This window comes from Ovis aries, chromosome 16 (genome assembly GCF_016772045.2).
Source record: "Ovis aries strain OAR_USU_Benz2616 breed Rambouillet chromosome 16, ARS-UI_Ramb_v3.0, whole genome shotgun sequence".
NCBI classification, from domain to species: domain Eukaryota; kingdom Metazoa; phylum Chordata; class Mammalia; order Artiodactyla; family Bovidae; genus Ovis; species Ovis aries.
Window position 1 is genome coordinate 29,549,422 of NC_056069.1, and position 23,938 is coordinate 29,573,359.

The following is a 23,938-nucleotide window of genomic DNA, read 5'->3' on the forward strand; positions in this document are numbered from 1 at the left end:
TTCATCAAGGTGAAGAAAATGAGCTTTAGTGTTCACTTCCTTAGCACACACATAAACTTAGAAGGATACAGATATGAGCATGGTCCCTGCACAAGGGTGACATGCAAATTCCTGAAGCATTCTATATTTTTGCAACTGTGTGGGGTGGTGGATGTTAACTAACTTATTGTGATTATCACAATTGATACATATATCATTATATTGTATATCTTAAATGAATGCAATGTTATTTATCAATTATCAAATGTGTTATTGTTTAGTCCCTAAGTTGTGTCTGACTCTTTTGCAAACCCATGGACTGTAGCCACCAGTCTCCTCTGTCCATGGGATTTCCCAGGCAACAATACTGGAGTGGGTTGCCATTTCTTTCTTCAGAGAATCTTCCCAAACCAGAGATTGAACCCATGTCCCCTCCATTGGCAGGTAGAGTCTTTACTGTTGAGCCACCAGGGAAGCCCTGATTATCTCAATAAAGCTAGAATAAGAAGAAAGGAGCTTTATGTTCTGTTCAACAGAGAACTAAAATAGACAATAAAAGAAACCCTAACCAGCTTTAGGAATAAAGCAGCAGAATCGAAGTCTAATGATGAAAGAACAGAAGGGTCAGTTTAACATCAACCACCACTTAAAAGATGATAGCATCTAATTATGAGATAATGTCCATCACAGAAGTATAATTTGATTTTTAAAAACTTAGGAAGGGAAACAACTGGCCAGGGTCATGATCCTAGAAGAAGTACACACAAGCATGCCTTTTAATGATGATAGTTAATAGCATGACTATTAGCAATGTCAAGTTGTTTTCCATATTATAAAAATGTGTTGATAAAAAAAAGGATTTTTAAAAATTGGTGTTTATGTGTGTTTGGTTGGTTGCTGCTGCTGCTAAGTCGCTTCAGTCATGTCCGACTCTGTGCAACCCCATAGACGGCAGCCCACCAGGCTCCCCCGTCCCTGGGATTCTCCAGGCAAGAACACTGGAGTAGGTTGCCATTTCCTTCTCCAATGCTTGAAAGTGAAAAGTGAAAGTGAAATCACTCAGTTGTATCTGACTCCTAGCGACCCCATGGACTGCAGCCCACCAGGCCCCTCCGTCCATTGAATTTTCCAGGCAAGGGTACTGGAGTGGGTTGCCATTGCCTTCTCCATTTGGTTGGTTGTTCTGTAATAAATGGACCTCCCTGGTGGCTCGGATGATAAAGAATCTGCCTGCAATTCAGGAGACCCAGGTTCAGTCCCTGGGTCAGGAAATCCCCCTGGAGAAGGGAATGGCAACCCACTCCAGTATTCTTGCCTGGAGAATTCCACGGACAGAGGAGCCTGGCAGGCTACATATAGTCCATGGAGTTGCAAAGAGTTGGGCATGACTGAGTGACTAACACTTTTACTTTCACGTTTTCTGTTATAAATATGTACTTTCAAGCCTGCTGGCCTGAGAACTATGGTAAAGCAGATGATAAAGTGGGAACAAGCACTGCTTAGCTGCTCTCTCTTTTTAATATTTATTTGGCATCATCAGGTCTTAGTTGTGGTGATAGCTATGGCACACAGGTCCAGCTGCCTCACAGCATGAGGGATCCCCAGTTCCCAGACCAGGGATCAAACACAGGTCCCCTGCGTTGGAAGGCAGAGTCTTAACCTCTCAAGCGCCAGGGAAGTCTCTTAGCTGCCCTTCTGCATGGATGCTTTGGGTCCACCCAGTGGACAGAAGGGAACTACAATATGGAGTCAGTAAACTGAACAGGAGGGTTTGGGAACAGTGTGTTTCCATGCTTGTAGGCTCGGTTTAGATGAGTTCTATTTGGACACACAGAATTTGGGATATCTGTTTAAAGCCAAGTAAAGGGCATCCATGTAAATTGTTAGGGCTAGAGGAAAGGGGAGTGGTCTCTTATTTTGATAAATCATATTCAACTCTGTTCACCTAAGTATTGAGAGTAAACTAGATTTTCTTGGGATTTGTTGCTTATTTTATGGGAAAAGGCATCATGGAAGAGTGGAAGAGAGAAATAGGTTAACAAATAAATAAGTTCTTAATTGAAGTGAAACCTGTCATATTTCACTCATGAATAAAAATATGTGAAGTAAAACTCCTGCTTAGTCTAGTAAATGGCATCAGTGCCCCTGTGATTTATATTTTGTTATTTATATGTTGTTAGAATAACAAAGGTCCATTGCTCGTGAACATTTGTTTTCTGGAACTTCTTTCCTTTCCAAATGGTCCACTTTATTAACATCTGGAGTACATGATAAAGCTCAGTTGTTTTTCTTAAACTTTGGGGCAACCTGTTGGCTTTGAGATATGTGAATTCTGTTTCTAGTTTAGCTTTAATCCCTTGTGTTTTGTGTTCATGAGTATATATTTATCATTTTTTTAAATTTCAGGAGTAGACCATTGCCTTTGAGAATCCCTTAGTTCACTACGGAATTTGTCTTTAGAAATGTCTTAGTTCATTCTGAGATAATTAACCAAATTCTCCTGTCCCTTCTTATTTCTGTGATTGTATTACCATTCTAAATACTAATTATTCTTCACCTTTTTTTCTACCTCTGAAAGTTCTGTATTTCTACTTTGTCAAAATATTGATCCATTTTACTTGTGCAATTTACTCCTGCATTATATGGCTAACAAAATATGGAGAAAAATGCATAACTAGAATCAACTCTGAATATCTTCAAATTGGCATATATAATAGAGATCCTCAGGGAACCATGTCCTTATCAATGTATAGTGCTGACTAATAATAACAATAACAGTAATACTATCATTTATAATTTCATGCCACCTGTTGTTTTACAAAGAATGTCGATACATTTTACGTCTTCTCATAAAGCTACATTATGTCTCTACTGTGTTAATGTCAGGTGAGTTTATAAACATAATTAAAACTAATACTTTTTCCTTTATGACTTCTATTGCTACTCTCCCTACCCCACTGCTCAGATTTCACCTTTATCATAAATGATGCTCTAGTATTTACTTTTCTGAGTGCCATTCATTTTCTACCCCAAGTTTCTATAAACCTTTCTATTCCTTATATGGAGATGATAAGGAGTCTGCATGCAATTCAGGAGACCCAGGTTCGATCCCTGGGTTGGGAAGATGCCCAGGAGAAGGAAATGGCAAACTACTCCAGTATTCTTGCCTGGAAAATCCCATGAATGGAGGAACCTTGCAGGCTATAGTCCCTGGTGTTGCGAAGACCCATTCCTTATATGGAGACATATATTTTTAATTTTTTATCCTTTACCAACCTTCAAGGGTGACTCTTCACTAACGCAGCATGCCACCTCACTCTAAAAAAAAAATGAAGGATACAAAAAATCCTTTGAACCATTACTTTCTAACCAATAATACATTTCCAGTGGTAGCCAAAGGAAAGCCATGGGCCATTCCAAAGCAACAGCAATCTGTCTGCACCTCATCATTCATACCTGACTCCAGTCCTATATCTTCTCAATTGAGAGAGTCTACTTCTGACATTTGCCTTCAATTTTATGGCATTCAAGTTTTATCTTTCTCTAAAGAACTCATCTTGGGATGTTCCTCCTGCCTTCTCTGCTTGGGGCTATCCAAAACTCATCCAGTTCCAGTATTTGAGAGTCAAACCTCAACCTTATTGGGGGCCAGCCAAGGAAACTGCAGGCCACAGGAGGAGGATATACTGACTTTAGGCAGTGTGAAAGTCACTCAGTCGTGTCCAGCTCTTTGTGATCCCATGGGCTGTATAGTCCATGGAATTCTCCAGGTCAGAATACTGGAGTGAGTAGCCTTTCACTTCAGGGGATCTTCCCAACTCAGGGATCAAACCCAGATCTCCCGCACTGCAGGCAAATTCTTTACCAGCTGAGCCACCAGGGAAGCCCTGATACACAGGTAGGGTAGTGCACAGGCATTTAAATCATGACCATCCAGAAAATGTCACTGATTTTACTTTCTTACCTAAAATAGAGAAACTCAAGGTAATTTCTAGCATCTTAGAAGAAGATGTGGGAGAGACTATTGAGTAGGCCATTTCTTGTCTTGATTCTCTGGTTGGAGAATTTGGAACTCTCCTTCCAAACCTCATCTGCAATCTGATGGAAGTTGGTACTACTGAGGTTTGCCGCTGCTTCTCCACTGTCTGGAGAACCTAGTGTCACAGTACTCCCTGGGACAGCACACAGGTTGCACACTATGTTATACCCCTCCTAGGCAAGCCTTGGGTCCATAGACACCTATACCCACAGCCAAACTCACACAGATGGTTTTGTTAACCCATGTCACTAGTGCTCAACTGGTTGAAGGTGAAAGACTGTTTACTCATCAGAGCAGATTAACCATTTTAGAACTAGCTTGGAAAAATTTGGCATGAGTCTTGGAAGTGATGCACAAGAGAAATCATTAAGCTTTGCATGTTTACTTCTTTTTTTCGTGAACAGTCCCTCTTGACTGAGAAATACATGCTGTTAATTGTTAAGGCCTTCTCTAGCTGTGCTAGTAAGCCATGGTGTTGGTTCCTTCCATATCAGAGGAAGTTTAAGAACACATATATACATGAAATGTCTGGTTGTGTTCCTGCAAGTTGGCCAGTTTGTAACAAATTTGGCAAATTTAATTAAGATGATATAGATTAGTCTTCTTCAGGAATTGTACTAAGCAGTGTTTCTTAGGAAGCACTGATTATCATGTCCCATGTCCAAAGTGATTAAAATTGTGGGTTGCATTGGCATTACATAATTTTAGAATTAGAAATAGGTAAGAAAGAGATGGGAATACCAGACCACCTGACCTGCCTCTTGAGAAACCTATATGCAGGTCAGGAAACAAGAGTTAGAACTGGACATGGAACAACAGACTGGTTCCAAATAGGAAAAGGAGTACGTCAAGGCTATTTATTGTCACCCTACTTATTTAACTTATATGCAGAGTACATCATGAGAAACGCTGGGCTGGAAGAAGCACAAGCTGGAATCAAGATTGCCGGGAGAAATATCAATAATCTCAGCTATGCAGATGACACCACCCTTATGACAGAAAGTGAAGAGGAACTCAAAAGCCTCTTGATGAAAGTGAAAGAGGAGAGTGAAAAAGTTGGCTTAAAGCTCAACATTCAGAAAACGAAGATCATGGCATCTGGTCCCATCACTTCATGGGAAGTAGATGTGGAAACAGTGAAAACAGTGTCAGACTTTAAATATAAAGAGGGGCTCCAAAATAACTGCAGATGGTGATTGCAGCCATGAAATTAAAAGATTGGAAGATTAGAAGATTGCTTGGAAGGAAAATTATGACTAACCTAGATGGCATATTGAACAGCAGAGACATTACTTTGCCAACAAAGGTCCGTCTAGTCAAGGCTATGGTTTTTCCAGTGGTCATGTATGGATGTGAGAGTTGGACTGTGAAGAAAGCTGAGCACCGAAGAATTGATGCTTTTGAACTGTGGTTTTGGAGAAAACTCTTGAGAGTCCCTTGGACTGCAAGGAGATCCAACCAGTCCATCCTAAAGGAGATCAGTCTTGGGTGCTCATTGGAAGGACTGATGCTGAAGCTGAAACTCCAGTACTTTGACCACCTCATACAAAGAGTTGACTCATTGGAAAAGACCCTAATGCTGGGAGAGATTGGGGGCAGGAGGAGAAGGGGATGACAGAGGATGAGATGGCTGGATGGCATCACCAACTTGATGGATGAGTCTGGGTGAACTCTGGGAGTTGGTGATGGACAGGGAGGCCTGGCGTGCTGTGATTCATGGGGTTGCAAAGAGTCGGAAATGACTGAGTAACTGAACTGAACTGAACTGAAGAATTCTACCAAAAAATTTAGGGACACTTCATTTCTTGTAGCATTTGCCTTTTTATTATGATATTTTTTGTGTGCAGAACTAGAGTAAAAACTGCTTCTTTCCTAAAACTAAGATAACCTTGGTTTCCTTTTCCATGCCATAAGAAAATAGCTAGAATATGCTCATTAGCATATTTTCAAAGGAATCTCCTGAAGTTCAACAAGAACTTATTTCACATCAACATTTTCTATGGATAGTAATGCCATGTTGAATATGAGATGATCGTGCATGTATTTTTGTTCTGATTTAGAGAATTGAGAGGAGCTTATCAGAGATGGGAATTATGTCTGAATCACCATTTTCCTAGTCTTTTTTTAAGCTGGTAGAACCAAAAACTGGAAGAAAAAATAGAAAAGGAGAAAGTAAAACAAGCTGTTTCAAATTATCTCCTTTTTTTTTTCTGTTTTATAGTTTGTTTTCTTACAGATCTCCAAGTAATATGGCTGAAGGAAGATAGTCTGAGCCTTGAAAAGAAGAAACTCTTGTCTCTCTCCCCCTCTCAGGCCCTTCCTTTCTCTTTCTAATATACATAGACACACACACACACACACACACACACACACACACACACACATACTCACAATGAAATGTAATGTGATTGGAGAATTGATTTATTATACAGAAGTGAGACTCTAGCATTTAACCATTCTAGTACTAGTAAAAAGTGTATTTGGTTTGATTCTATTGATCAAGATATATGTTTTGCCTTAAGTACTATTTGATATTTGAATTTTATGTAAAGTTGTTGGTAAGATCAAGGAGTCCACATGTTATAATACTTATATTTGTATAAGGCTTGTGTAGATTTAGAAGTCAAAGCAAGAGTATTCTTTCATATCAGTAACTGATGGACAAGCCATACATGCTACGAAAACACTATAAAAATACATGTCATGGGATAAGAGCTCTAAGTTGTGTACCTAGAGATTGTCATACTAAGTGAAGATTGTCATCATGAGTAAAGTAAGTCAAGCAGAGGAAGAGAAATATTGCAGTATGATATCCCTTTTATGCAAAATCTACAAAGAAATGATACAATGAACTTATTTACAAAACAGAAACAGACTCAGAGACTTATAGAAGGAACTTAAAGTGACCAGCCGGGAAGGATGGGGGTAAGGGATAGTTAGAAGTTTGGGATTAACATGTACACACTGCTGTATTTAAAAATGGACCTACTATATAGCCCACAGAACTCTGCTCAATGTTCTGTGGCAGCCTGGATGGGAGGGAATCTTGGGGGAGAATGGATACATTTATAAATATGGGTGAGTCCCTTTGCTGTCCACCTGAAACTATCACAATATTGCCAATTGGCCATATTACAATATAAAATAAAAAGTTTTTTTAAAAAAGATCTTCAAGCTGTGGGTTAGACTTCTAAAAATAACTCTAAGTACTCAATACCTTCTGCCTTTTGCACAGCCTTACACAGCAGAGGATTTCCTAGGCTTATTTTATTCGATTGCATAATCAATACACCAAGTTCCAGCATTGATTGTAATTGAATGCTTTATTTGTTTGTCTGCAATTTAAGGTCTTCTGTTTAGAATTAAATAAGATGTACTGTTGCTGATTTATGTAATTACTACTTTGCTGTAAACAAGATGAATTTAAAAAATATTTTTCTAAAGTAACACAATAATTTTAACTGATGTCATTTATCTTTCAAACTTGTGATTGAAATAGCCTGAGCATAGGGAAATGGTTTTCTGTATAACTTAATTAGATGTTGATCTAATAAGAGTATATTTCAGTGAAATAGATAACCTGAGGGCAATGCTGAGCAATACAGATTATAGTGGATGACCTTATCATTTTACCTAGATATATTGTAATAATAACTTGACTTGTACTATCACTTTCAGAATGGAAATAGTTTAACCAGATCATGATTGATTTTTTTTCCTCTTAAATATCCAAATATGAACCGAGTACAGAATAGCAATTATTAAACTATGGCATAAAATGCAGTGTATTTGCAATGAACAAATGGAGAGGTACTGCTTCTTACTATGAGACCACGGGGCAAGTTAACAAAACTTTGAACTTCATCCTCAAAAGTAAAATGAATATAATGAAAGCTGCTCTAGCTACCATAAAACTGTTGTGATAATCACAAAGATAAATTAAATTCTAACTGTAAAAGATCTATATAAGCTGAACTCGATGGTTTTGTTGTTGATGGTGGTGACGTTATGATCATTACTATAATTATGCAACTATAGTGTAAGTGATACTTGCAAGCATGTAGAGACATGAGAGCTTCATTTTGTTTTTCAATTCTTAGACAGATGAGTTGAGACCTTAGGTGTGTTGTTCCTTGCATGTTAGATTAAAATGAAATTGGATAGCCTCAGTACTCTCATTTATGTAACTATTTGTTTATTTACTTATATGTTTTTACATTTTTTACCTTATCACCATGGAGATTCTGAAACTCAGTTTGCTTATAAGGGGACAGACTAAATTTTTGCCCAAGTCTCATACAATTATAACTTTCTATGGATGAAAGTCAGTCTACTGTAGATAAATATGTTCATGGGTTGAAATTTTTATTTATTTCACTGTCCCTTCTTACAAGTGGTGGTCAGGTCCCTGGCCCAGTAGCAAACCCAGAAATAAAAAGAAAAAGCAGAGAAGTTTATTTACCATACCATCCAAATTACACAGATATGTTAAATGTTAAGAGCAAATTTTGCTATGACTAAGGTGGGATTTCAGAGTAAAAAGTGAAAGCCTGACTTTTGTGTTAATGGAAAAGCTCTGTTTTAACTTCCACATAAATAATTATTAAGTAAGCTTCTTGACAGCTTACACATTTATTTTTCTATGGTCTAGATTTTAAAAATATTTTAATTATACTTGTTTTTGAACATTATATTTCAATAAAATTCTTCATGACTTACATGTTTGTAAAGAGGTTAAAATTGTACCTAGCAATAGAAAATGCTATAAACAGGTTTGTTAAATTAAGACACATACACATACACAGCCTATTCATAAATTTAGAGGACTATGTTATGTGGAAAACACATAAACATCTTATTCTGTATCCACCTTTTTATATACAGCTACTTTATGAGTCAGTCTTTTATATAAACTGATTGATTTAACCTGCATAAAAAGCAGATTCTTTCTACAGTCCACCATCTGCCATACAAATTGACATATGTGCAAATTATCTAGGAAGAAAATCTAATTCCTTGTTTTTATATGGCAACCATAAACAGAAATTGCATATTTAGTAAATTTTATAATCTAATAATTAATAATAACCACCCAAAGGCTATGCTCAGGCTGGAAAATGTTCTTTACTCTCTGCTTCTTTTATTTTACCCACCGTGCCATTGCCTTCTCCATTTTATGTCTCAGGTAGCTGCTTTTCTTATTAAGAGCAGAAGTTTGAGCCTAGCAAAAAGATTATGATTCTTCATTTCACTATAATTTTAGTCATTTTTAACATTAGTAAGATGCAAAAACCTCTAATTAGCAGAGTTAAACAACTTGAGAATGCCATAAAAAGGAGATGATCTACTAATTGGAAGATAATCAGTGCAGAGCTGCTTTGCTAAAATCCATTCAATTAATTTAACGCAGGTTTGTTGTTCAGTCACTAAGTCATGTCTGACTCTTTGTGTGCATATTAAATAAAAGCACTTAGAAAATGACATCAATGCTTATTTTACTTCAGCCAGGTATTGAGTGACAGTACACAGCATCAGTTATTGTTTCATGCTGAATTTGCCTCTCGATGTCACTTGCACCTTCCAACTCTCTGTAGGATTAAGTCTCAGACAAGGATTTCCTTTCACAAGACTCCTTCCTGTTAGACACCTTAAGTCTCAGACAAGGATTTCCTTTCAAAAGACTCCTTATTAGACACCAAGATAGTTTGCTCCATCCTTGGCTATGGGGATAGGAGGAAAGGAGGAGAACCCTTTGAGAGTTCTTGGCCAATAGGAAAATATGAAAGTGAAATACAACCATATAACCAAGCCATCTTTATTGACCTCAGATGCTCCAGGGAATTTTCCCTCAGAGGTCTTCTCTGATGAAAACCTGAAATAATTTTTCCTCTAAATTCCGTTAAGGTGCAGTAGAGATTTCCTTTTCCCTTTGCAATGAAAGTATGTACATAATGTAAAGAATTTCTGTGCTACAGTTATGTTCTTAAAATGGTTGAAAAATCTGCATAATAATTATTGTGAATTTTACTCATATAATGGTTATAAAATACATGCCTATGATCTTTGGAATGGAGAGGATTATACTATGCTTTAGCAGACCTATGATTTCATTCTAGCTTTGCCACCTACAAGTGTGTCACTTTGAAAAATTTCTTTTTTCAAGAAATTTAATTTTTCCAAGCTTTGTATTCCCTCCGTGTAATAACAATATCAGGTTTCAAGATTTTATAAGGAGCAATGAGATGATGTAATACTGGTGGTTTAGTCACTGAGGCATGTCTGACTCTTGCAAACCTCATGGACTGTAGCCCACCAGACTCCTCTATCCACGGGATTCTCCAGGCAAGAATACTGAAGTGGGTTGCTATTTCCTTCTTCAGAGGATTTTCCAGGCCCAGGATTGAACCCAGGTTTCTTGCATCGAAGGCAGATTCTTTACCTACTTAGCTACAAGGGAAGTCTGAGATGATGTAGTAGTATCTTGCAAAGAGTTAAGTGTTCTGTTTATGCCAATCTCTTCCATTGTTCCTTTATATTTATGTGTATATAAAATATATTTACCAATATTTATATATAGAAAATATGTAAAATACAATTCCTTATATTTACTTGTGCAAACAGATACAACGAAATATTTTTCTTGAAATGCTAATTCTAATAAAAAATCATGTTTAAAATCTTGAAATAATGTCCAATTAGTGCCTTTCTATAAGTGTTAATGAATTCTTAGTACAAAAGTTGGAGTTAATAGATATGCCAAATTTAAAAGTAATATATTGATTTGTTTAACTTTTATTTTAAAATAATGCACCAACATTGAAAAAATGTGAGGAAAATATCCATAATCTAAATCACTATTAAACTTTAATTTATAAACCTACTTAATTTGGATTTTGTATTTTGTCACCACTAATGAAAAAAGAAAGAATTCAAAGGATTAACTGACGAGGGAACATGCCTAAATCAAGCTCTTAAAATGACTAGCCATCATTCTGTTTATGTTAGCAACAATTTAGTTATTCAGTTACTTTATATTTTATTGCTAAAAATAAAGTGTTTAAACTCTCCTGTAATGCAAAATGTTTGATGCCAAAGGTGTAAATGTTTGTACGCACTGTAAGCAGATCATAACACTACAAATAAGAAAAATAAATTTCCCCAACTGAAATAATACATGTGACTGTATATCTGATTTTTTTAAATGTCATTGCTAAAATTCATGGCTTTGGATTTATTTGGAAATATTACTATCAAGAGTACAAATATATATTCCAAGAATTCAAGAGCTTCTATCATGTGACTGGAATAGAAATGATTCACTATTTCCTGAAACTGAAAGTCACTCAGTTGTGTCCAACTCTTTGTGACCCATGGACTATACAGTCCATGGAATTCTCCAGGCCAGAATACTGGAGTGGGTAGCCTATCCCTTCTCCAGAGGATCTTCCCAAGCCAGGAATTGAACCAGGGTCTCCTGCATTGCAGATGTAGTCCTTACCAACTGAGCTATGAGGGAAACCCACAATACTTTTAAAAATACAGTGCTAATATTACATAGCAAGGTTGATAGGTCACAGAATTAACAAAAGGACAGTGTTGGTAGGGTCTCTATCTTCTTGTGAACTTTGAGGTTAATGTTTACTTTGCACCACACCATGCTATAGGGAAAATGTTGCTATATATATATATATGTATATGTATATATGTATATAGTATATATGTATTTTTAAAGAAGTATTTATTTTAGTTATCCCCATTTTGACACTACACTTACCATTGCTGGCATTCTTTACCACAGATCTCCTTAGAAATGGCATGCACAATATTCCTACTGAATAATTCAGTTTATGATGGGCTCATTGAGTTGAGGGTGGACTCACTGAGTTGAGTGGGCTTCCCAGGTGGCACAGTGGCAAAGAATTTGCCTGCCAGTGCAGGAAACACAGGAGACACACACTCAACCCTTGGGTTAGGAATATCACCTGAAGTAGGAAATGGCAACCCACTCCAGTATTCTTGCCTGGAAAATACATGGACAGAGGAGCCCAGTGGGCTACAGTCCATAGGGTTGCAAAGAGTCAGACATGACTGAGCACTCACTATGAAATGATCTCTACTTGTCTTCTTACTGACATTATCACTTAACACGATCTGTAACAAAAAGTCACTGTGTTTCATTCAACTAAGATGGGGACCTCTCCAAAAATGTTGTTTAAATGTTTGGGTTTGTAGTAAATATATGAATCCAATAATTCTAGCAGACATATTTCAAAGAAAAAATAACTAAAATTAATATTTAAAAACTGAGTTAATTCTATTCCAATTACTATTCAGTATAAAGCTTCCCAGGTAGCTCAGCGGTAAAGAATCCGCCTGCCAATACAGGAACTACAGAAAACACAAGGTCGATCCTTGGGTCGTGAAGATCCCCTGGAAGAGAAAATGGCAATCTTCTCCAGTATTCTTGCCAGGATAGTCCCATGGACAGAAAAGCATGGCAGGCTATAGTCCATGGAGTTTCAAAGAGTTGGACATGACTGAGTGCCCAGGCAAAGCAATAAGGCTTGCACCTAAAGTCTGTTGATGGTATCCTTCTTCAGCACTGTGAAATCGATGGAGAACAACTGTTTACTGCCCTAATTCTGTTTTTGTGAATACAGATAAAGTAAAATCATAACATATTCAAGTGAATACAGTATATTTGGAATTGATGACCTGTTTTACTGACACTTATGACTTCAGGCATATTATATTGTGTTATATTCCTTATCTTGGAGACTCAGTGCAACTTTTGGTCTGATTGGCATTGCTATAATTGGTATCAGTAATAAGTTTATTCAATAATCATGAAAGTAATTAAACACACTGATAGAAATTTGGTAACCTAGCTGATTCTCTACCTGGGTTTCCAGTTTACTACTTTGTGACCCCTCTTCTTTAATAACTTAAGAATACACGTGTGAATTTTTGAACCTCTAAATTCTGTGTACCAGATTTTGCTAAGATTTTACCTACTTAATATATTTATATTCATATTTGCTTTCAAAAGATGAATAGTTATTTCAGGTATTCAATGATGGAATATTTTGGCCTCCTAACTTAACAAAAATTTAATTCATGTGAAAGATGATGAACTGGAAAACTTTTGTTGCCATGTTGTGTTACTAAGTGGTTTGGTTTGAATTTGAATGTCCTGTGTCAGGAGATCTTAGACACTCTAGAATAAGTATTTCTCTTTTTGCCACATCCCTTCACTCTGTCCCAAATTCAATAGCAGTACAAACAGGGTGTCAAATCAAATGCTTACAAAGGATTTTAAGTAAACCTAGAGAAAATTCAAAATATAATTTTTTCTATATGAAATTTCTCTGATGGTATAATAAAACTATCATATATATGTATATTTTCCTATAACTTGGCTCAGTACATTTTCCTCAAGAGGTAATTGGTTTCAATGATATCTCAATGAAGTGATGAATTAAATGAGTGAATACTTTGAATAATAAAAAATAATCTATAGGGAGCAATTTGTTAGTAAATCATTACTTGAAATGAAAACAGGACAAGCCCTAATTAAATCAGAGCTCACAGATAATTTATTTACTTTCAGTAAGATTCAGATTACATGTAAACTGGTGATATTTAGATGGTATGGTAAAGCACTGCTAGTATACAGTTTCTTATTCATGTTATTATTGGTGTAGACTAAAATATGATATAATCATTTTTAAAAGATGAAAAGAGAACAGACACATAATAAAATAAATAGAATATATTGGGAATAGAACCATTCTTGGATTTTTCACAAAAGCCTCTAGATTCTCTTTTCTTTCTTTATGCTTATTCTTTGCCTTATTTTAATTTGCTATATTAAATAAGGGCTGAAATGTAAAATTTGAACTGGTCAGTTAGTCTTTCTCTCTCAATATTTTGCCTGAAGTTAGAAATATAATTAAGTTTACAAAGTCACAATCAGTATCATATAGAGTGGTTAATAATATGGTCCCTAGAGCCTGACTGCCTGGGTTAATAAAGTGGTTAATAATAATATGGTCCCCAGAGTCTGACTGCCTGGGTTATAAAAGTGGATTATTCCACTTACATATTGGTAACTTTGAGCAAGTCACTATGTTTTCCGCCTCAACATCATCATCTTAAGAATTGTATGATGATAAGACTAAACTAGTTTAGTATAATAATCGGTACCTTGAACAATTTAGAGCTATACATGCTCTTTTTATCATATTAGTTTTCAAAGATAATGCTGTATTTGTATTTTATCACAGTCAATCTAATTTTCCAACTTGAATTTTTCCTGTTAGGACAGCAGTAGTGGGATGGGGGGTGGTGGGAAGGATGAGAAGCGATAAAAGACGATGGAGGTAATGGCATAAAATACTGTTTCTCCAGGTGGGATTCTTTCAACAACAGCCTCATAATCACATGGTTGCCACCTAAATACTTACATACCACTGTGAAGGCTGTGTTGGCTCTTATAAACACAATATGTGCAGTGGAAATTCAATGATACTGGTTTCATAGAATAATAGAGAAGATCCCATCACCTGATTAGGTGGTGGGATCCACTCTCCTCCATAAAGAAAAGCATATATTGCATGAATCTTTCTAAAAATTTTATAACCCCCTGAGTTATTCTAATATCCTCTTTCTTTCATGGGCACGCTCAATTGTGAAGTTATGTTTGACTCATTGCAACCCCATGGTCGGTAGCCCTCAAGGCACCTCTGTCTATGGGATTTCCCAGGCAAGACTACTGGAGTGGGTTGCCAATTCCTTCTCCAGGTGATCTTCCCAACACAGGGATCAAACCCACATCTCCCACATTGGCAGGTGGATTCTCTACCAGTGAGCCACTAGGGAAGGACCCCTCTTTTACCATTTTATGAAAAACCTGTTGTTCTTATTGTTGTTGTTTTATACTTTACATCTTTATATGATTTTTGCTCTCATTTCAACTCCCTTAAACTGGTAATAGCTTTTAAATTGACTTATGTATGGACTGTTTGGAGAGGGAAATAGCAACCCACCTCAGTATTCCTGCCTGGAAAATCCCATGGACAAGGAGCCTGACAGGCTACAGTCCATGGGATCACAAAGAGTTAGATACAACTCAGCAACTGAACAGCAGCAACAACAATCCATTGTTAAGTCTGTCCACCATACTAGGATTTCTCAGTTCTTCATTGTTTGCATTTGGGGCCAGATAATTCTAGGCTGTGGGAGAACGTTCCTGCGAATTTAGGATGTTTAGCAGCTTCACTGGAGAACGCAATGGCACCCCACTCCAGTACTCTTGCCTGGAAAATCCCATGGACAGAGGAACCTGGTGGGCTGCAGTCCATGGCATCGTGAAAAGTCAGACACGACCGAGCAACTTCACTTTCACTTTTCACTTTCATGCATTGGAGAAGGAAATGGCACCCCACTCCAGCATTCTTGCCTGGAGAATCCCAGGGACGGGGGAGCCTGGTGGATTGCCATTTATGGGGTCACACAGAGTCAGACACGACTGAAGTGACTTAGCAGCAGCAGCAGCAGCTTTACTAGCTTCTACCCACTAAAAACAAAAAGGTCTCCTTATGTTGCCACATTTCCCTTAGGCAGAAAAAATCATCCTCAGTTTAGAATGACTCTGCAACAATGCTTCCTGATCACTCTTCTTAAAGTATAAATTTTGTCCTTTCAGATTGTATCATTCCCTGTTGAGAAACTTCAGCTTTTCAGTTCAGTTCAGTTCAGTTGCTCAGTCATGTCCAGCTCTTTGTGACACTATGAACTGCAGCACACCAAGCCTCTCTGTCCATCACCAACTCCCAGAGTCCACCCAAACCCATGTCCATAGAGTCGATGATGCCATCCAACCATCCCATCCTCTGTTGTCCCCTTCTCCTCCTGCCCTCAATCTTTCTAGCATCAGGATCTTTTCCAATGAGTCAGTTCTTCACATGAGGTGGCCAAAGTACTGGAGTTTCAGCTTCAGCATCAGTCCTTCCAGTGAACACCCAGGACTGATCTCCTTTAGAATGGACTGGTTGGATCTCCTTGCAGTCCAGGGGACTCTCAAGAGTCTTCTCCAACACCACAGTTCAAAAGCATCAATTCTTTGGCATTTAGCTTTTGTTATAGTCCAAATCTCACATCCATACATGACCACTAGAAAAACCATAGCCTTGACTAGACAGATCTTTGTTGGCAAAGTAATGTCTCTGCTTTTTAATGTGCTGCCTAGGTTTGTCATAACTTTCCTTCCAAGCAGTAAGCATCTTTTAATTTCATGGCTGCAATCACCATCTGCAGTGATTTTGCAGCCCAGAAAAATAGTCAGCCACTGTTTCCACTGTTTCCCCATCTATCTGCCATGAAGTGATGGGACCGGATGCCATGATCTTAGTTTTCTGAATGTTTTCTGAATCAGTTTTTCATATTATACTAAAAAAATGTGATGCCTTCAAATCTGACAATATGTTTGCTAGTGTAGTCCTTATTTTCTTACATATCATTCTATATTTTAGACTGTCTTATTCATGAGTAACTCTTTTGATAGATAGGTAGATAATGAAATTTCTGGATTTGATGACTGTTCCTATAAAGAGTTTTCTCTCAAATATCCTGTCCCACATCTGCAATCATCTATCCAGATTTTCTTTTTCTGCTTAAAACATGGTATTGCTCAAATTTGTTTACTCAGTAACTCAGTTTAAACTCCCGTTAGGATTGAGAGGGGTCTTTGCTTTATGGATAGGTAGATAGATAGACAGATAGATAGATAGATAGATTCTAAGGTTACTGTATTTTAAAACCATATTCTATCAACATGGAAATAGTCAAGTAGGTTAATGGAGCAAAATATGGAGCCAAGAAACAAACACCATGGTGTAAAGACAGTATATAATAAAGGAGACAATTTTTCTGTCAGTGAGGATTAGGTTAGAAGTCAGATGCTGTCTCAAGAAAGAATTTGTTTAGAATGAAAGAAAATGTGAACTTCATTCTGTGTACCAAAGGCAAAAATCCTTACATAGATAAAAGATGTAAATATAAGTAAACATAAAATAAGATAATCTCAAGACATTTAGGACATATGAATAATCTCCTTCGAGAGTTTTTTAAACAAATACAGGAAATTTGTAGCTGTCAAAGTGAAAGAAGTAAAGTCACTCAGTCGTGTCCAACTCTGTGTGACCCCATGGACTGTAGCCTACCAGGCTCCTCTGTCCATGAGATTTTCCAGGCAAGAACTGGGGTGGGTTGCCATTTCCTTACAATTTATTTTTCTACATAAAATTATAACTTTGTATGGCAAAGAGTAAATTAGATGTAAATATTTAAACCAAATAAAGAATTGATATCCAGTCTTCAAAATATTACAATATTTTAAAATAAAGAAAAATAAGAATTTCATCAGAAAAGAGGTCTAATTAATTAGTAAGTATGTAAACACCTTCTCACATTCCCTACTCAATGAAATATAAAAATAACAGTAACAATGGGTAGCTTTTCTCACTATAGAAAGTGATGAGTATATTTTTATGTGTTTTTGGAAAACATGTTTGGAAAACTTGTTTTGGGAAACATGGCCACCCAAGATGGATGGGTCTTGGTGGAGAATTCTGACAAAACATGGTCCCCTGGAGAAGGGAATGGCAAACCACTTCAGCATTCTTGCCTTGTAAACCCCATGAACAGTATGAAAATTCAAAAGGGTATGACACTGAAAGATGAACCCCCCAGGTTGGTAGGTGCCCAATATGCTGCTGGAGAAGAGTGGGGAAATAACTCCAGAAAGAAAGAAGAGACAGAGTCAAAAGGAAAACAATGCCCAGTTGTGGATGGAACTGGTAATAGAAGTAAAGCCCAATGCTGTAAAGAGCAATAGTGCATAGGAACCTGGAATGTCAGGTCCATGAATCAAGGTAAATTAGAAGTGATCAAACAGTAGATGGCCAGAGTGAACATCGACATTTTAGGAATCAGTGAACTAAAATGGACTGGAATGGGTGAATTTAACTCAGATGACCATTATATCTACTACTGTGGGAAAGAATCCCTTAGAAGAAATGGAGTAGCCCTCATAATCAAGAAAAAAGTCTGAAATGCAGTTCTTGGGTGCAGTCTCAAAAATGACAGAATGATCTCATGAATGCTGTTCATTTCCAAGGCAAACCATTCAGTATCACAGTAATCCAAGTCTATGCCCCAACCAGTAATGCTGAAGAAGCTGAAGTTGAATGGGTCTTTGAAGAACTACAAGATCTTTTAGAACTAACACCTAAAAAAGATGTCGATTTCATTATAAGGGACTAGAAGGCAAAAGGAGGAAGTCAAGAGATACCTGAAGTAACAGGCAAATTTGGCCTTGGAGTACAGGGCAGGGAAAAGGCTAACAGAGTTTTGCCAAGAGAACACACTGGTTATAGCAAACACAAGAGAAGACTCCACATGGACATCCTCAGATGGTCAATACAAAATCAGATTGATTATATTCTTTGCAGCCAGAGAGGGAGAAGCTATACAGTCAGCAAAAACAAGATCAGGAGCTGACTGTGGCTCAGATCATGAACACCTTATTGCCAAACTCAGACTTAAATTGAAGAAAGTAGGGAAAACCATTCAGGTATGGCCTAAATCAAGTGACAAAGAAATTCAAGGAATAGATCAAGGGATTAAATCTGATAGACAAAGTGCCTGAAGAACTATGGACAGAGGTTCGTGACATTGTACAGGAGGCAGTGATCAAGACCATCCCCAAGAAAATGAAATGCAAAAAGTGAAATGGTTGTCTGAGGAGATCTTACAAATGGCTGAGGAAAAAAGAGAAGCAAAAGACAAAGGCAAAAAGGAAAGATATACCCATTTGAATGCAGTGTTCCAAAAAATATCAAGGAGAGATAAGAAAGCCTTCCTCAGTGATCAGTGCAAAGAAACAGAGGAAAACAGTAGAATGGGAAAGACTAGAGATCTCTTCAAGAAAATTAGAGATACCAACAGGACATTTCATGCAAAGATGGGCACAATAAAGGGCAGAACTGGTTTGTACTTAACAGAAGCAGAAGGTATTGAGAGGTGGCAAGAATGAACAGAAGAATATACAAAAAAATATCTTCATGATCCAGGTAATCACAATAATGTGATCACTCACCTAGAGCCAGACATCCTAAATGCAAAGTCAAGTGGGCCTTGGGAAGCATCACTATGAACAAAGCTAGTGGAAGTGATGAAATACCAGTTGAGCTATTTCAAATCCTAAAAGATGATGCTGAGAAAGTGCTGTGCTCAGTATGCCAGCGAATTTGGAAATCTCAATGGCCAAAGGACTGGAAAAGGTCAGTTTTCATTCCAATCCCACAGAAAGGCAATGCCAAAGTATGTTCAGACTACTGCACTATTGCACGCAGGTCACATGCTCACAAAGTAATGCTCAAAATTCTCCAAGGCAGCCTTCAACAGTATGTGAACTGTGAACTTCTAGTGGTTCAAGCTGGATTTAGAAAAAGCTGAAGAACCAAAAATCAAATTGTCAATATTCATTGGATCATAGGGAAAGCAAAAGAATTCTAGATAAACGTCTACTTCTGCTTTATTGATTATGCCAAAGCTTTTGTGTGGATCACAACAAACTGAAAAATTCTTAACAAAATGGGAATACTAGACCACCTGACCTGTCTCCTGAGAAATCTGTATGCAGATCAAGAAGCAACAGTTAGAACCAGACATGGAACAACAGACTGGTTCCAAATAGGGTAAGGAGTACGTCCAAGCTGTATATTGTCACCCTGCTTATTTAACTTATATGCAAAGTACATCATGCAAAAGCACAGGCTGGATGAAGAACAAGCTGGAATCAAGATTGCCAGGAGAGATATCAATAACTTCAGATATGCAGATGCTGCTGCTGCTGCTGCTGCTGCTAAGTCGCTTCAGTCATGTCCGACTCTGTGTGACCCCATAGACGGCAGCCCACAAGGCTCTCCCTGTCCCTGAGATTCTCTAGGCAAGAACACTGGAGTTAGTTGCCATTTCCTTTCCGTTGCGTGAAGTGAAAAGTGAAAGTGAATTCGTTCAGTCGTATCTGTCTCTTCGCGACCCCATGGACTACAGCCTACCAGGGTCCTCTGTCCATGGAATTTTCCAGGCAAGAATACTGGAGTGGGTTGCCATGCCTTCTCCAGATATGCAGATGACAGCACCCTTATGGTACAAAGTGAATAAGAACTAAAGAGCCTCTTGATGAAGATGAAAGAGGAGAGTGAAAATGCTGGTTGAAAACTCAGTGAAGATCATGGCATCCAGTCCTATCACTTCATGGCAAACAGATGGGAAAACAATGGAAATGGTGAGAGATTTTATTTTCTTGGGCTCCAGAATCACTGCAGACTGTGAGTGCAGCCATGAAATTAAAAGACCCTCCTTGGAAGAAAAGCTATGACCAACCTAGACAGCATATTAAAAAGCAGAGACATTAGTTTGCCGACAAAGGGCCATCTCGTCAAAGTTATTGTTTGTCCAGCAGTCATGTATGAATGTGAGAGTTGGAATATAAAGAAAGCTGAGTACTGAAGAATTGATGCTTTTGAACTGTGTTGTTGAAGAAGATTCTTGAGCATCCAAGAAGATCCTTGGACTGAAAGGAGATCCAACCAGTCAATCCTAAGGGAAATCACCCCTAAAGATTCATTGGAAGGACTGATGCTAAAGCTGAAACTCCAATATTTTGGCCACCTCATGCTAAAAATATCACTCACTGGAAAAGAGCCTGATGCTTGGAAAGACTGAAGGCAGGAGGAGAAGGGGATGACAGAGGATGAGTTGGTTGAATGGCATCACTGACTCAATGGCCATGAATTGAGCAAGCTCTGGGAGTTGGTGATGGACGGGGAAGCCTGGTGTGCTGCAGTCAATGGAGTCTCAAAGAGTTGGACATGACTGAGTGACTGAACTGACTCAAATTTTTTTTCAGTCTGGCAGTATATTTTAAAATCAAATTGAAAACTTTGCTTTTTGACCCAATAAACACTTTTCTGGGAATCTGATCAATCAAAATAAGGGTTATTTATATTAGGTTGTTTATTATAGAATAATTTGTCATGGAAAAAACTAGGAAACAATAGAACATGGTGAATTAGCTAGGTGGCATCACTAGATTTTTGGAGGGATATTTCTGTGAGAAAAGCAATATACAGAAAAAATGTGTATAATATAATTCACTTTTGAAGGATAAAAAGCCACAATCTCAGAATGTGTGTTTGTGTGTGTGTGTGTGTTTTGCATGTATTTATGTTAACATGGAAAAAGGTACAGAGAAAACCATGCCTGGTTTAGGAAGTAGAAATGGAGAGAAAGGGAGAAAGGGATGGATAAAACAAGAGTTGAAAAGTTTTCCATGATTCAAAGGAATCATGAAGCATGTATAATAGACATTTATTTAAACTCATTTAAGAGAGAATATGTATGTCTGTTGTTTGTTTAAATCTCTTTGGAGCTCCTAGAGAACTACAGGTTCTCTACCTGTCATGGTGACTTCTACCCTGTATATGATGATTGTCTCATGCACTTATATTTTCTCATAGATTAGAGTCTAAATAGCATAATTCAGTAGAGATACTCAACATTTTTTATTACTGTCAAGTGAAGATGAAGTCGCTCAGTCGTGTCCGACTCTTTGCAACCCCATGGACTGTACTCCACCAGGCTCCTCCGTCCATGGGATTCTCCAGGCAAGAATACTGGAGTGGGTTACCATTTCCTTCTCTAGGGGATCTTCCCGAGATGTATGTCTGTTGTGCCTTAGGAGATAACTGAAAATGAACATAACACACATTCTTATATAAAATAGTTTGGCAGCTATCTAGTTGCATTATTTAGGGAAACTGGTTTAAATTTTACTCTCTAGCTCCTCATGCTGCTTCTCCTAAAAAACCAACAACATGAACAGAAAGTGCAACCTCCACTGGACACCTTTTTGAACTTTTTAATAATTTCCATTATATCTAATTACCTCAAGATGTCTAGAAAGAAATTTTTGTGCTAGTTTTAACTAATTATAGTAAACATTTATTTATTCACTCCTTTTGAACCTTCACTGGTAGCTCAGAGGCTAAAGCATCTGCCTCCAATGTGGGGGACCTGGGTTAGATCCCTGGGTCGGGAAGATCCCCTAGAGAAGGAAATGGTAACCCACTCCAGTATTCTTGCCTGGAGAATCCCATGGACGGAGGAGCCTGGTGGAGTACAGTCCATGGGGTTGCAAAGAGTCGGACACGACTGAGCGACTTCATCTTCACTTGACAGTAATAAAAAATGTTGAGTATCTCTACTGAATTATGCTATTTAGACTCTAATCTATGAGAAAATATAAGTGCATGAGACAATCATCATATACAGGGTAGAAGTCACCATGACAGGTAGAGAACCTGTAGTTCTCTAGGAGCTCCAAAGAGATTTAAATCCAGTAAAAAACTAGTCAAGCTTGTTTTCTTTCTATCCATCCTTTGAATGGATCACAGGATAAAAGACCTTTGCTTAGTTTGGTTTGTAATATATCTAATTTTAGTATTATCAGTATGAAACTGAATCAAATTTCAAGAATTTAAGTATCATTTTAAATAATAGGTACATTCAAGATTTTTATAGAGCACGTTGCTCTGTTAATTAAATATCACATATCTTGTTTATGAAACATCTAGAATTTGGGGAACCCTAAGTGTATTCCTGAGAATATGAGCTCAGTTCATTCCCCAGAATGCAAACTTGTGCATGAGTTCATTATACAATTTGCTGTGTATAATATCATAAATAATTTTCTTTCTTTAAAATTAAATTTCATTTTATGCTGACAGAGACTAGGGGTAGCTTAAAATGGCAACATGACTCATTGTATTAAAAAAATAAAATGAATTTCATTTTAAGAATCTTAATTCTTTCAACTAAATGAGACTAGTTATATTTTATTTGTCTGCAGACTCAAGCAGTTCCAAAGTTTATGAGGTTGTGTTTTTCAAACTTATCATGTTCTGTTTTAACCTATAAACTTAACTTTAGAAAGCCTTATTAAAACAATGAACAAAATATCTGTACATGTATTTAATATTAATACATTATTTTTAAATTTATGATTATTTAAGAGTTAATTTGACAGACTCAAGTTAATTTGACAGACACTGTACGTGTATGTGGTTTATGATCTGGGAGCTGTAAACGGACCTACTTTAGGAAGGACTCTGCACTTGGATTCATGCTCTGCTGCAGCCATCTTGAAATTCATAATAGCGTTATCCTTGAATTTATGTTCATAAGCAAAGTCCACTGGGACATGGAACCATGAATATGAGCATTGGCGCTGCAAGGTGGCAGCTGTGCATACACAGGTTCAAGCCTACAGGCACAGCAGGAAGTGCCGAAGCCAAGCAGTTGGCCTGGCAGCAAGGCACAGATATGCACGCCTCAGCAGTCTTGAATGCTTTGTGTTCCTAATGTGGACAGGCCTGAACTGGGTCCAGGTTAGCAGTGGCAAAGGCAGCAACAGAAGCAGCAGTAGTAACACTGGGCAACAGAGACACACAGGAGGACTTCCCATGCCAGCTAGGAGAAGACCATGGTGAGACTCCCCTATCAGGCCCAGGAACCCATCTCCAAAGTATCTACACAAATATTAAAACTCCTACATTCCAAGACAGACCCTGTGGAGCTCAAACTTTGTCAATAAATTATTACGTAATAAATATAGCCATTCATATAGCCATTTCAATAAAAGTTATCAGGGAGTTATTAGATTTCTTGATTTTAAAATGTTCACATTTGACAACTCCTGCAACATTGCGATGCAAATATGCACCAGCCTAGCAATAAGAAAGTTAAAGATCATCACTTATAGTGGAAAATAACACTATTTTCATATGAAGT

At 37.5% G+C, this 23,938-nt stretch overlaps 1 protein-coding gene and 1 non-coding gene across 2 annotated transcripts in view; both read left to right on the plus strand.

Moving 5' to 3' along the window:
* HCN1 (hyperpolarization activated cyclic nucleotide gated potassium channel 1) overlaps positions 1-23,938 on the plus strand; it is a 452,456-nt gene that overhangs the window by 295,163 nt on the left and 133,355 nt on the right. The window lies entirely within an intron of this gene.
* On the plus strand, positions 29-131 carry LOC114118804 (U6 spliceosomal RNA). Its single transcript, XR_003591965.2, has one exon. It is a non-coding gene; the product is annotated as a U6 spliceosomal RNA (small nuclear RNA).